The sequence below is a fragment of the Equus przewalskii genome, chromosome 19 (assembly GCF_037783145.1).
Source record: "Equus przewalskii isolate Varuska chromosome 19, EquPr2, whole genome shotgun sequence".
Taxonomy (NCBI): domain Eukaryota; kingdom Metazoa; phylum Chordata; class Mammalia; order Perissodactyla; family Equidae; genus Equus; species Equus przewalskii.
Window position 1 is genome coordinate 63523879 of NC_091849.1, and position 14195 is coordinate 63538073.

The following is a 14195-nucleotide window of genomic DNA, read 5'->3' on the forward strand; positions in this document are numbered from 1 at the left end:
GTAGCTTGGTTCTTTATAGCTCTCACCTACTCAAATATTTCAGAAGGAATTATGAAATACCAATGATAGATCTTTCTTGACATCATAATAGTCTCAAGTCCAGACTATAAGAAAAACTGTTACTTCTAAGTTACAATGTGGTGTTACATTTTAGGTTAATAGGATTAAGTGTGAAGCTTGCCTGGGAATTTGTGGCTCTTAGAAGAAGTCTTTTAAAATATTACAACAAAGTTTTTTTAATATTCCTGTACATTGCACAGTTTATTAGACTAGCCATTGCTCATGGTGACTCACTCAGAAGCACCTGCTCACATGTAGAATATGTTGCATGTAGTATGTGTTGACAGACTCTTTGGTGTCTATTGATAGAATCGTCTGTTGTCCCCCACCAGGCTTTCTTACTTTGCTTCTCTTCTTCCCAAACGCTGTGTCCTGAGCATCTCCTGTTCTCCCCTCCTTGTTTTTGGGAGAGTGCAGATCAGGTGTTGGTGGAGGGAGAGCATGAAGGCTGCACTTTGCTCCCGGACATTCCTCTGGGCTTCATCTAAGCCTGGATCAGCATCTCAGAACAGTTGACTGCAGAATGAAAGGAGCTGCTGATGTTGGTCGGCGCATTCATAAAGTTCCAGGAAGAGTATTTGTCTTAAATATTTTAAATCTGTTACCAGTGATTCCAGAAAAGATTTGTAACACAATAACATCTTTATTTTTCCCCAGAAGGGAATCTTTAATTGTTTTTAATGACAGAGACAATTGCATTCTCATAAATCACATATGCATCATGATGTGCGTAAGTTAATTTTTTGGCACAGCTCTGTGAGCCAGAGCTAGAGGGATAACTTGTGCTTGACCTTTGATCAGAGCAGCTTTCTGCTGGCACTGTGTACCTCTCAGCCGACTCGGAGCGCCTACGATGCGTCGTGTTTAAACTTATGCAGCATCTTTTAAGGTTCTTTGGAAATGTCCAGAAATTTTTTATCAGGGCCTCAGTTCTCTTCTGTTCGTTTCTTAATATTTCTTAAGGTATTAAAAAGAAATAGGAGTAATGCGGAGATGAGTGTCATGATTCTGTCCTTGTGATGTGACCACGAACCAGCCTTTTCCCAGCAGTGGGCCCCTTTGTGAGCTGGTTTTCCACTTCTCTGTGTTTCCTTGCAGCAAGCTGCCTGGACCCTACAGCCATTACTGCTTCCTCCCGCCTTGCCCTTTGCTTCCCTCCTTCTTCTCTCCCTTTTCTTTTTTCTTCTTTATTTCTAGCTTCGGCCATTTCACCCAGCCCTCCACCCTTTGCCTCTTGGAAGTACCCATCTGTTCTCTACATTTATGAGTTTGTTTTTTTCAGATTCCACATATAAGTGAGATCATACAGTATTTTTCTTTCTCTGTTTGACTTATCACACTTGGAATGAGGCCCTCAAGGTCCATCCGTGTGGGCTAGTGGTTAAGATCCAGCCTTCTAACCCCCTCAGCCCAGGTTCCTATACCTGTCAGGGACCCACATCACCCATCTGTAGGTCTGTAGTTGTCATACTGTGGTGGCTGCGTGTTGCTGTGATGCTGAAAACTGTGCCACCGGGGTTTCAAACACCAACAGGGTCACCCGTGGTGGACAGGTTACACTGGGGCTTCCAGACTAAGACAGGCTACGAAAAAGGACCTGGCCACCCACTTACAAAAGAATTGGCTATGAAAACCCTGTGACTAGCATCAGAGCATCATCTGGTATAGCACTAGAAGGTGAGAGGCTGGCCCAGAAAGACCAGACAGGGTTCCGCTCTGCTGTGCACAGGGCCACTAGGAGTCGGAATCCACTCGGTGGCACTAACAACAAATCCATATATATTTTATATATTTAGGACTGTATGACTGTGTGGAGAATATTTTGCTAGTTATCAGAAACATTAGAAACAGCAGAATGTTCAGTATTTTTTCTAAAGGACCTTCCAATCCAATTGGGGAAATACATCTTAGTTAAGAGGACTCTGAGATGAAAATTCCGGCACAAATAGTCTATTTGGATAGAGAAGCAGAAGTTGGGAGTGTCGAGTTTCCCAGGGTGGTAGAAACAGAGTAGCAAAGACTGGGTGGCTGAAAGCAGAGCACCGTGTGCCTCCCTGTCCTGGAGGCCATAGCCGCGGGTGGGCCGTGCCCCGTGAGGTGCTGGGAAGGGGCTATTCTGGGCCTTTCTCTCGGTGTCTGCGATTCTCACCCTGACTCTGTCTTCCCCAGCCTTCTCCCTGCATGTCTCACATCACTTCTCTCCATACACGTCTGTCTCTGTGGCCAATTTCCCACTTTTTATAAGTCATATTGAATTAGGCCCACTATAATGACTTCATTTTAGCTTGATTATTCTGTAAAGACCCTATTTCCAAATGAAGTCACATTCAGAGGTACTAGGGGTCAGGACTCCAACATATCTTTTTGGGGGGACACAATTCCACCCTTAACAGCAAGTCAGAGAAGGAAGAGAGAGGGTGAACTTAATTCCAGTAAAGAAACCCTGGGGGCCAGCCCGGTGGCGCAGTGGTTAAGTTCTCACGTTCTACTTCGGAAGCCTGGGTTTGCCGGGTTGAGTCCCGGGTGCAGACATGGCACCGCTTGGCACGCCACGCTGTGGTAGGCGTCCCACATATAAAGTGGAGGAAGATGGGCACGGATGTTAGCTCAGGGCCAGTCTTCCTCAGCAAAAAGAGGAGGATTGGCAGCAGATTTAGCTCAGGGCTAATCTTCCTCAAAAATAAAAAATAAAAAAATAAATAAAAATAAATAATAAAAAAGAAAAAAATAAATAAACCCTGGGAAGAAGTGTAACCACCCCGGCTCAGAGTTATTGCACTAAACCGGCCAAGGGAGCAGGCTGCCTATTTACACGCCCCCATCGTAAGGTCCCCTTGCTTCGGGCCCCTCTGCACTGCAGACAAAGCGGCTTCCTGCTCTGAGGAAGCCCCCGGGTGAAGCAGAGCAGATGCCAGGTGGGTATCTCGACCTGATGGAGGAGACGGAGCCGCACCAGCAGCCTGGGGACGACGCCTGAGACACTGCGGGGAAGATCTCAAGGCCCGGACGGCACCGAGAAAACGGGAGGCAGTCTCAAGACGGAGGAGCGAGTGTGCCCAGAGCAGGCCTGGGCAGGTCCTCAGGCCCTGAGGGGACTTGGTCTGCTGGCGAGAAGCTGGCCGAGGAAGCGGCAGGGCCCAGGCTCGCTGACATCGGAGGCAGTGTGCCCGCAGCAGGTCAGCGAGGGGCTGTCCGGCTGCTGTGGCATCTCCTTCCAGGCCGTGACTTGGCTTCAGTCCAGGGGAAGTCCACGTCTCTTAATCTGGTTTTTAACAATTTTGCCATCACCGGTGTCTGGAGTGTCATCCTGGTGTTAGTTTGTACTAGTTTTCTCTATAAAAACCAAAATCGGTTCCATTTTCTAGGGCTGCTCTAACAAAGTGGTGCAGGCTGGGGCCTTCACGACAGAGGGCTGCTTTCTTCCCATCCTGGGAGCTGGAGTCCGGGGTCAGGGGTCAGCCGGCGGGCTCCGTCTGAGGCTGCGAGGAGACTCTGCTCCAGCCTCTCCTTGGTTTGTAGCCGGCCGTCTTCTCCCCGTGTCTTCACGTCATCTTCCCTCCTTCTGTGTCTGTACCCACGTTTCCTCTCTTTGTAAGGACACCAGCCATTTGGATCAGGGCCCACCCTGACGGCTGCATTTCGACTTAATTACCTCTGTGAAGATCTGGTCTCCACATACGGTCACATTTGGAGGTATTGGGGTCAGGACTTTGACACATGAATTGTCGGGGGCACAGTTTAGCCCGCGACTCTCTGCCCTCCCACCCTGATCAACCCCGCCTCACGTGTGGAACGCGTTCCCTCCATCCGCACCGCCCCAGACCCTTCACAGCATCAGCTCTGAGTCCAAACTCTCCCCTAAGTCTCACCTCCATCAGATGCGGGTGAGACTCCGAGCAATGCGTCCTGAGGCCGAGCTCCTCTCCGGCAGTCTCTGCCCCTGAGCTCCAGCTCAGCCGTCCCGAGTTTCCTCCTGTTCCTGACTGCCTCACATCCTGGCGCTCGCACAGTCTGTTCCCTGTCCCCAGGATACTCTTCCTCAGCCTCTTCCCTGAGTTTTCCTGTTGGTCCCTCAGGCAGACGCCTGCGTGGCTGTCGTCTCCTGCGATCCCTGGCATGTCTTTCGAGGTCCCTCTCGCCCTTTTGCCCCCTCTGGGATGCTGCATGTCCCCGTGATGGCACGAGTCATACTCTGTCTCAAGCAGTCTGTTCAGCATCCCCACCGCTCTCTGCACAGGGAGCCTAAGAGAGCCAGGGCTCCCCAGGCTTCAGGCTTGTCACCACTGTGGCCTTGGAATGGCGCTGGGAAAACAGAAAATTAGCTGAAAGAAATGGGGGGGAGGGAGAAGAGAAGAGGGAGAGAGAAAGCAAGGTTTACACAAGGGGAAGGAGATGAGCCGACTCCTTAGAAAGCTTGGCACGCAGGCTGTGCCGATGATTGCCATCACAGCAAATGAAGTGTGTCACCTTGTTCAATCGACTTCACCTGGCGATCAAACAGCTAGACTAAATTTCTTTACCTCTATGATGATGAGGTTTGAGAAAGTTTTTGCAGCATCTGAGCGTGGGCCTGAGCTGTGATCCGGGCTGGCTGGACTCAAGGACCACCTGGAGCCTCTCGTGTAAATACTGTGTGGGGTTCTGTTTGAAAGAAAGTTAAATGATGGATTTGGTTTGGGGCCGCGGCTTGGAGGCTCAGCGCCTGCTCTGTGTTTCTGTCTGTACCCACGTGTCCTTTGGAGGCGTGTTTGCTGTAACATAGGCATGGTCTGTGTCATCGTGGTCCACAGTCGCCACGTCAAGGGCAGAAACGCGCTCAGTGTGTAGGAGAGCAGCGGTGTGAGGTGTTTATTTGAAGTCTGTTTAAATATCTGTTGATTTTGTTATTCTGAATTACGCTGATGGAATCAGTCATTGATCATCTGTGATTGGAGAGCACACCCCGGGAAAAAGGTCCCGTAAATCTTCTGTGGATTAACGTGGACGAGAAGGAGAGCCATGTGGAGCTGAACAGGCCTCACTCCAAACTAGGCCTGAGAGGGTTCTGTGGTGCGTGACAGGTGCTACCTTCTCCCCAAGGCTCGTCTCTCACGTGCAGCCAGGATGACCAGCAAATGGGCAGCAGGAATTATTTTATGTAATGCGGAATCATAATGTCCCTTTGAGGTCTCCTGAAGACAGAGGTGGAAGAACTCTGCCTGATTTTACTAACAGGAATTGCAAAAGATTCCTAAACAATGAGTCCTTTTAAATGTTACAGTTTTAAAAGTGACTGCCTTTGGGAATGTTACTTCTCAGAAATGTTTGGCTTTTTGTTAGTTAATTGTGTCTTCCTTTCCTAGAGAAGAGGAGACAAGGGACTCATGGAATTCTAAATCTGTGTAAAAATAATAGTGATGGCAACAATCACAACAGCAAGCATGTGTGGACTCCTTGCTCTAGGCCCGGTGCCTTCTCAAGGACTTCCCTCTGTTATCTCGGTTAGTCCTCTAGCAACCCCACGAGGAAGGTTCGATTATTATCTGTGTCTCACAGGTGAGAGTTTCTGTCCAGCACAGGGCGGATGGGTGACCTGCCCTTGACCGCGTAGCTGGTGAGTGGTGGGGCTGAGACTCAAGTCCAGGCTGTGGGGTCTGGAAACTACGCTTGTAACCAAGCATGCTGGAGTTGTAGCGGTTGCTAAATAATCACCTGCTGAAAAGGTATCAGAAATGATGTTGAGAGAAACAATAGGACGAGAGGCTGAGGAAAGGGAAGCCTGGGTTTCATAATAAACCGACTTTGTACTGTGCTGGGAATCCTCCAAGGTCAGGTGCAGAAAGAAGCAAGGCTCGTTCTGTTCAGTTCATTCCCAAAGGCGGGTCCACAAGTGCAGGTCGGTCCACGTGTGCAGGCGGCTCCATGTGTGCAGGTGGCTCCACGTGTGCAGCTGGGCCATGGAGAAGACGGGGCTGGCTCGGGGTCCAGAACACCTCCTCTCTGGAGGTGTTTAGGTGCAGTTGAGAGACGCACAGTGAGATAATCTGTCACTATCTTCTTCCATATTTATGGTTTTGAGTGTTCCTTTTGATCTGTAGTTGTTCAGTATAATAATTAATGCTGTGCGTGAATCTCAGCCAGTCACCGGGTTTGTTTGACATCAAGCATTTTCAGGTTTTTCCTGTGAAGTGTTAGGTTTGTCCACCCAGCCAGCCCAGATAGGAGTCCAGCTATTTATAAACTGTTTGGGCCCTTCTTCTCTTTTGTTTTCATTTTAATCTCTCTCTGTGCTCGGAAGCAAACTATGTAGTTTCTCCAAGCCTGTTTTCTCTTCTATAAAGTGGAGATAATAGTAGTCTCTACATCTGAGAACGATGTGAGCATGAACGAGGCTGCACGTTGTGTCTCCCGCATAAACCACTTTCCTGGGGTCTGGAACCCAGAACTGCTTGTTCAGATCTTCACGCAGACGTCAGGCGTCTCAGACCCTACTCTTGACTGTCCCCTTAGACAAGCTCCTTCCTGATCTTGGCCCTCACCTGGGTCCCTGGGTCATAAACTTAGGCCTCACCTCGCAGCCATTCCATCGGCAAGTTCTGTGAGCTCCACCTTGAAAACAAGTCCTGACTCTGACCCTTTTCAATGCCTTCCTTGCTATCATCCTAGTCTAAGCGTCCATCCTCATGACCAGGGCAATTGCAGTAATTTCCCAACTGGTCCTCCTGCCCTACTCTTGACCCCATATAGGGTTTTTCCCCCAACAGCAGCCAGGATGACTCCCTGAGGATGAGATCCATGCATTTCTCACGGGTGAAGCCTCACAGCGTCTGGCCCTGGCTGTGCCTCATTCCATCCTCCTGCTCGGGCTGCCTCTGCCCCACTGGCCTTCCCTCTGCTATCAGCTCACTCCTGCCTCAGGGCCTTTGTACTTGCTGTCCCCACTGCCTAGAAAATTCTGCCTTAGACTTTCACGTGACCTGCTCCCTCACTTTCTCTACATCTCTGTTCAAACTCATTTCCTGGCGAAGGGCTGGGTCAAGCTCTTTCAGGATAATTCATCTAAAATAGGCCTCCCACACCCCCAGTCAGTCTCTGGCCTCTTACTTAGCGACCATAGCACCTGCCATTTATCATGCGAATGTGTACTGTATGTGTCCCCCCGCATCTAGAGGGTCTACCCTTTGCGTTCAGGAACCTGTCTTATTCCACACCACATGCCCAGTGCCCACGACAGACCTGGCCCGTGGTAGATTTTCTCTATAGATTTGTTGAAAAAAAGAATTAAGGAAGAGAAGTCACTGTGGCCTGAAGCCTCCTGAGCTCTCATGAATCTGGCTGTTCCCCTTTCCCATCCCTAATGACACGCCTTGGAAAACCAGAGCCTGTTAGAGTCTCATCCCTGTGGGTCAAGCACGTTCACTGAAGTTTACTACATACTCCTCACGGCATCTGTTCGCTCAGCGTCTCCGTTTCACAGATGGGGTAACTGAGGGGTTGGACGTTGGGTAACTTGCCCACAATGACGTAGTCTTAGGAGTTCAGAGTTGGCACAAACTCTCGCATCTGTGTCAGCGATCAGACGCAGAAGGTGATCTAATGGCAAGGTCACTCTTCTGACAACAACTATGACCTGGCCAGTGTCACCGCTGGCAGGTGCCTCTTCTTCCTCTGCTGCATAATGTTCGTGCCTCGAGGGAGGTAACACGTCCCGGTGGCAGGGCCCCTTTCTGATCCACAGTGTCTAACGTCCTGATCCAGACGTGCGCTAACCTCCAGCACTGCCCTGTGCACCCTTCACCTCCATAGTCACTGCGGGAGACCAGCTTCAACTCTTCTTGCCTTTGACCTCTGTTTGTAGGTTTTTGGGTTTTTTTTACTGATTTTATGTCTACATGTGTATGTGGGGTTGTTTTACAAGCCAATTTGAAAAAACTTGGCTCACAAAAATTCACCATGCTTCAGCACCAGGAGATAAAATCTTTCCTTCATTCTTAGGTGCTAACTGTGGGTCTGCTCAAGTTGTCCTCAAAGGCAGGAGATAAGTGTGGGAGAGAAAGCAGAGAGCAGTAAAGCTGGCAGAAATGATGGGGTGGGGCAGTAAAGTGAGAGGAACAGTCGGAAGGAATGGAAGGATCCAGGGCAGGTGAGCAGGGCTGCATCCACGAGTCATCAACAATGAACAAGAAGAGGCAACGCCCGCGGTGAACTTATGAGGAGCCGGGAGCCCAGGGCTGCTGCAAAGGGCGGAACTGAGCAAGCCAGGGTGGGAAGGCTCCGGAAATGATGGGGAATCTGGAGAGTGGTCCAGGCTGTGGGACATGGCGAGGCCTTTGGGAGCAGAGCAGTGAGTGGCGTAAGTGGCGGTCACAGAGGCTGTCACAGCTAAGGCAGGGAAGTCCCCGCTGCCGTGCTGTGGGGCGGGAGTGTAACTGCGCCTGAGTCCAGGGAAAGGGGCCCCTCCGCCGGTTTTCCCTGTGGCTGGGTTCACGGCCCTGAGATGCTGGCACGCGGTGCTATGCTGCGGTCCAGGCTGCTGCCTGGAGGTTGGGACTGCAGGGGAGCAGCTCCAGGACCAGCTCGCTGGCGCAGGCCTCTGACTGAGGGCTCCCGTGCTTTGTGGAGCCTGTCAGGACAAAGCGAAAGGTGCTTGTGAAAATATCTGATTGGAATTACTCGAGGCAGCTGTCCTCTGCAGGCTAGTGCTGCAGCAACAGTCAAATGGAAAATGTAAGTTTCAGGATTTCTCAGAAGGACCGGGTTGTTGGTTTCTTTCGAATATGCAAACCAGCGCTTCACTTCCTGACACCTGCACCCATGTCACCCACCTTGCGACCTGCACCCCGTGGTTGCTGCTCAGAACCTTCCTTCTCCCTGATGCTCCGAGAGAAGCTGCCTCTCTCGTTCTCGCAGCATGGTTGAGCCTGGGGCCATCACATGCCTTCCCTGTAAACTGAGGCGTGGGGGGAAAGGTCTGTCTCAGACCAGCAGGGCGGTGAGGACCTCCCTCCCCATCCAGGCTTCCTTGCCTCTGTCCCTTGATCCCGGTTGGTTTGATTCGGTTTCGTTTGTGTGTGTCGGGCACGGCAGGGAGGCTGCTCATGTGGTGATCAGAGTCACCATGTGATTGTTGCTCCCTGGAAACCAGGTATCGCACCGTGGTCGCGTTCTTCATGAGTTTCAGTGTTAGTGTTAATTTGACACATTCCTTTGGTTTGTCATAGCTCCTCGTTTCCCCTTTAGCACCTTGTATATCATTCTCTTATATTAATTTATTTGTTCAGTTAACATACTTGAATACCGACCATGTATTAGGCAAGGTTCTAGGTACAAGGATGATAATGGTTAGCAAGATAGTGTGTAAAAATTCACATCCACAGATAGTTCTTGGATCGTTTTATAAAATAAGTTGAAGTCTGTCATTTTAAGATAGATAAGTTGGAAAAACGTGAATTATTTTTAACACCATTTCATTCCTCAGCACATATTGATGTCCGGTGATGAACGATCTGGGGGAATCGGCTCGAGGGAGCTGTTGGCCACTGGGGCGGGGACACTGGAGCCGACCGTTTCTGCAGACGGGGGTCTGGAATGCAGCCTGTGAGGAAGATGCCCTGCCCAGGTTGCTACCACTCTGTTCTCGGTACATCATCATAAAAGACGAAAGGTGCTCTTCAAAAGAAAAATCAAAATTCCTGTTAACAACAGCAGAATCCAGTTTTGGAACTTGTGCTGCACGTGAGAAAAGTGCAGGGGGCATTTTCAATGTGCACATCCCCCGGCCTCCATCCCGAACCACTGAGCAGCTCTGGGGCGGCCCCATGGCTTGTATTTCCAACGCTCTTCAGTCAGTTTCATTGCTAAGCCCGAGTTAGGAGTGGGTTCCGGTGCCTGTCAAGGGTTTGAGGAAGGCCCGGTCATTCACGTCATTTTCAGCAATGATTCAGATCAGGCATCAGCCAACCACGGCCTGTGGGCCTGGTCCAGCCCCCACCTCTGTGTATGGCTTGTGAGGTCAGAATGGCTTTTACATGCTTAAAAGACTGAAGAAAAGCAAAAGAAGACGAATACTTCATGATACGTGAAAATCACATGGACTGTAGATTTGGGTGCTAATGCATGAAGTTTAGTTGGGTCACAGTGTCCTCATTTGTTTGCGTTGTCCACGGCTGCCTTCCCTCTGCAGCAGCAGGTCGAATAGTCAAGACAGAGACCGCGTGGGCTGCAGAGCCTAAATATTCACTCTCTTGCCCTTTACAGAAAATGTCTGCCTGTCCTTTGATGGAAAGAGAGTATTCACTACGTATTTCACAAGATATGCATCTGGGAGAAATAGTAAGTTAGATGAGATACTTACAGTCCGAAAGGTTCCTGTCCCTATGGAGAGACGGGCCCAATCCAGGAGGATAAAATACAAAAGTTAGGACAGGAAGGTCCTTAGCTGGCCTGAATAGGACAACCACACGGTTATGAGCCATGCAGCTTTCGGACGTGTACAGATGACATGCGAGTTTTCGTTGACGGCAAGTTCAAATAGACGTCAATTGTGTGATTATGACCACTGAACATCTGTTGATGTGGCCCTCTCCATGGAGGGGGATATAAGATAAGGCACGCCAAGATTACACTGAACAATTGACTTCAGTGTGCGGGCTCCTACTTTCAGAATGGAAGAGATATCCAAAGTGTTTTCCAGGGGAGCCATCAGGATGGTAAACGGATAGAAAATCACACCAAAGGACAAGTGATCCAGCCTGAGGAGGGGCAGACTCTGAGGGCACAACAGATAACTCTCCCCAGATATTTGGATCAAGGTCACATGGGAAAAGGATGAGGTTTATTCTGTGTGAGCCGAAGGGGTAAATCCAGACATGAGGTGGGGAGTGCAGGGTATTAGGCTCAATGTAGATAAATACGTACACTAACTGTTCAGTTGTGCAGTTCCCTGCCCCATGAGGTGACCCCATTACCTCCCTGGAAGGTGTAGACAGCGCAGGATGCAGTTGTGGAATCACCTGCCTCACGAGGGGACCCCTTCACCTCCCCGGAAGGTGTAGACAGTGCAGGATGCAGTTGTGGAGTTCCCTACCTCACGAGGGGACCCGTTTATCTCCCCGGAAGGTGTAGACAGTGCAGGATGCAGTTGTGGAGTTCCCTGCCTCACGAGGTGACCGCTTTATCTCCCTGGAAGGTGTAGACAGCGCACGATGCAGTTGATGGGATTCAAGGGTCAGAAGGGAATTTACATTAAATTGCTTCCCAACACTAAGTGTCACAGGAAAATTCTTCACATCATGCATGCATGTTGGTATTCCTCGTGCATTCGTTGAGCACTGACCATTTGCAGAACATTTTGTTTATGATTGTGAAGGATACAAAAGGAATCCGTGATGTGGCATGGGGAAACAAAGGAACTTTGCACACAAGACATAAACACGTAGAACATCTGGGTGAGTGATGTGTAGACTGAAACTGTGGTCGTTCGGAGAGGGCGGGACCAGTAAAGACTTCAGGAAGGAGATGGGCTGTGAACAGAGCTTCGAAGGCTGGCTTTGATTTGGGTCGTGGCGGTAAGAGCACTGAGGCTCTCAGTGATGAGACCAGCGGGAGCAGTTCTCAGTTAAGGAGGGGAACAGTAGGAGACACGCATGGTGGAGAGAAAAAACTGTTTGCCGGAACATCATTCATCTGCCATTCAGTCAACACTTAGGAGCACCTGCTATGGGAAACCACAATGCCATGCAAGAGGCTACAAAGATGAGTAAGGTGAAGATTTTTGCCCTCGAGGAGCTCCCAGCCCAGTAACAGGAAATCAGTGTCAGCTCCTCTCTACAGGCTTAATTCCAGGGGGATTCAGTCAGAAGAGGAATTGCTGGAAATTTCTTGAACTGACTTCGTCCAGCTTAAAAAACTCACCAACACTGATTCAACAAATATTTATTGAACTTCTGCATTGTGCTGGCTGCTTGGGATACATCAGTGGATGAAATACAGCCCCCATGCTGACCAGAATGGAGCTAAACACATTTTTTGTTATTCGCTGGTCCTTCAAGAAACATAAAATGTTATTTATTGTTTTTCAAATTTGAGAGGGCAAAATCAATAGAGAGATATCTTTCCGAGCTTTCAGAGGGTATTTAGAGCCATGCCTGTCAAGACGACGGTGAGAAATACTCAGCAGCGTCTCTTTAAACCTGTGCTCTTTTCTTGAGCAGCATTTGTAGTTTTGTCATCCACTCCATTTTGTTTTTGTTTTTGTTTTTTAGCACCTGCAAAATTTAAACTGGAAATTTCATCCTTTGTGTTTCAGCTCTTGTCACTCTAAATGTCTCTCGTTGTGCGAGTCCGTGTTGGCTCTTCATAGAAATAAAATGCAAATCATATCCGTGCAGAGCCGAACACTTATCTCGATGAAATCAGAACAAAACTTGAAGGTTAAAACAGATTCATTGCTTAGCAGAATAAAGAGAAAAACACTGAATGCAACATGAATTTCCCGCTGAGATGAATTCAAAATACAAGCCAAAAATTCAGTAGAGATAAAAATACTTCTCATGCCCAATGATGAATTTTGATATCTAGAGCCAGATATCAGGCTTATTTCTCAGCCATTTTTCTTCCACGTGAAATTTAATATTGTGCGTATGATGGCTTCTCACTGTTGGAAAATGCCATATTAAATTTCACAAAGGGAGGCACATTAACTCTGTGTCCAGGTCAAATGACTGTCCAAGAAGAGCCGCTTCCCGGTCACCGCACGGCACCTCGTATCCCAGGGAGCGAGCGCCCTGGTCACTCAGTTCTGCCATCTCTGTGGAGCTGACTCCTGGCATGCAGTCTCTCATCTGTTAACCTGTGAGCCTATGGATATCACTCTGCAGGCAGGTGCTTTGACCCTTTAAATAAACATCGGTATGTTATATTCCACTGTTTATTTCAAAAAAGTGCTCTCCTTATGTGTCCAAGAACTTAAAGTGACCATACGTGTTATTACTACATTATAAATTTGGATTTTTTTTAATACTCTTTTCCAACATAATTGGCTTCCTTTACAGTCCTACATAATTTATGATATATGCTTAAACTCAGTCATCTGAGAAGGGATCCATAGACTGCCAAGGGGTCCACCTCACAAAGATGGTTCAGAACCCCACATCCTGTCGTTACCTGTGAAGGAATAGGGGTCTCCCTCTGACCCACTCTCCTGCCTTCTTATGGTGTCCTCTTAAGAGAGAGGCAGGGCCCTGTCCAGGTATACTAACACGATTCATGAACGGAAGTCCCTACAAAGCAGCATTCATTCCCAGAATGGGTTGTATTTCATAGCTGGTATTCATAGTTACTTTTATTTTGTTGATAGGTCTTTTTTTTGAAATCTAGGCAAAAACAACAACAAAAAGATGACTTGTTAAAAATCATCATTGGCATGAAACATTGTGTCTGTTGGCTGGCCAGCATCTTGAAGATGGTTGAGCCGGGTAATGAGAGCATGTGTATTGTTTCTGGAGTTTAATAGCAACTGGCTGTGAACAGTAAGCACTTTCCAAGGTTGTAAACTGAGTTCTGGATGGAAATAGCATAAGCGGATGCCCATCACTGATATCATAGACACGAGGCCTGATGCTTAATGGGAGCTGTGCAGTGGTGTCTGAAGCTGTGCAGAAAGAAAAGGCTTGGAAGAGGGGTCGGAATCCTTCCAAAGGGCATGGCCCACCCATTCAGAAATAATCCCGACGGGAAACCCATACTGTCCTTTGGAACGAGAGATGCCACTTGATGTCTTGTTCTGGTGATGGTGAATTTCACTTTTCACTTCTATATGGACTCTGATGTTAAGTAATTTCATCCCAGCATGAAATGAGGTTAAAAAATTATTATTAATGAAGTTAAAAATTGTTATTCTACTTAGCTAAGAATAGAAGAATAAAAACAGGATGTTCACAAGCCCCAGATCTACAATTCTCATCAGTTCTCTGAAAATCCTTTCTGCAGGTATCTAAATAGCATAAAAGTCCAAACAAATTGTGTCTATATCTGTCTAATAACTGAGTAAGTTTTTTAAAAAATTAGGATGGTTTTTAGAGAATTCTACCATGAAGGCTATTCTTTTTAGACTAGACTTTTAAAATATCCACTCAAATAGAAGAAAAGTAAAACAT

At 48.2% G+C, this 14195-nt stretch overlaps 1 protein-coding gene across 26 annotated transcripts in view; it reads left to right on the forward strand.

Annotated features, from left to right (window-relative positions):
* The window catches only part of RIMS1 (regulating synaptic membrane exocytosis 1), a 418478-nt gene that overhangs the window by 153110 nt on the left and 251173 nt on the right, over positions 1–14195 (forward strand). The gene's annotated exons all lie outside the window — the stretch shown is intronic.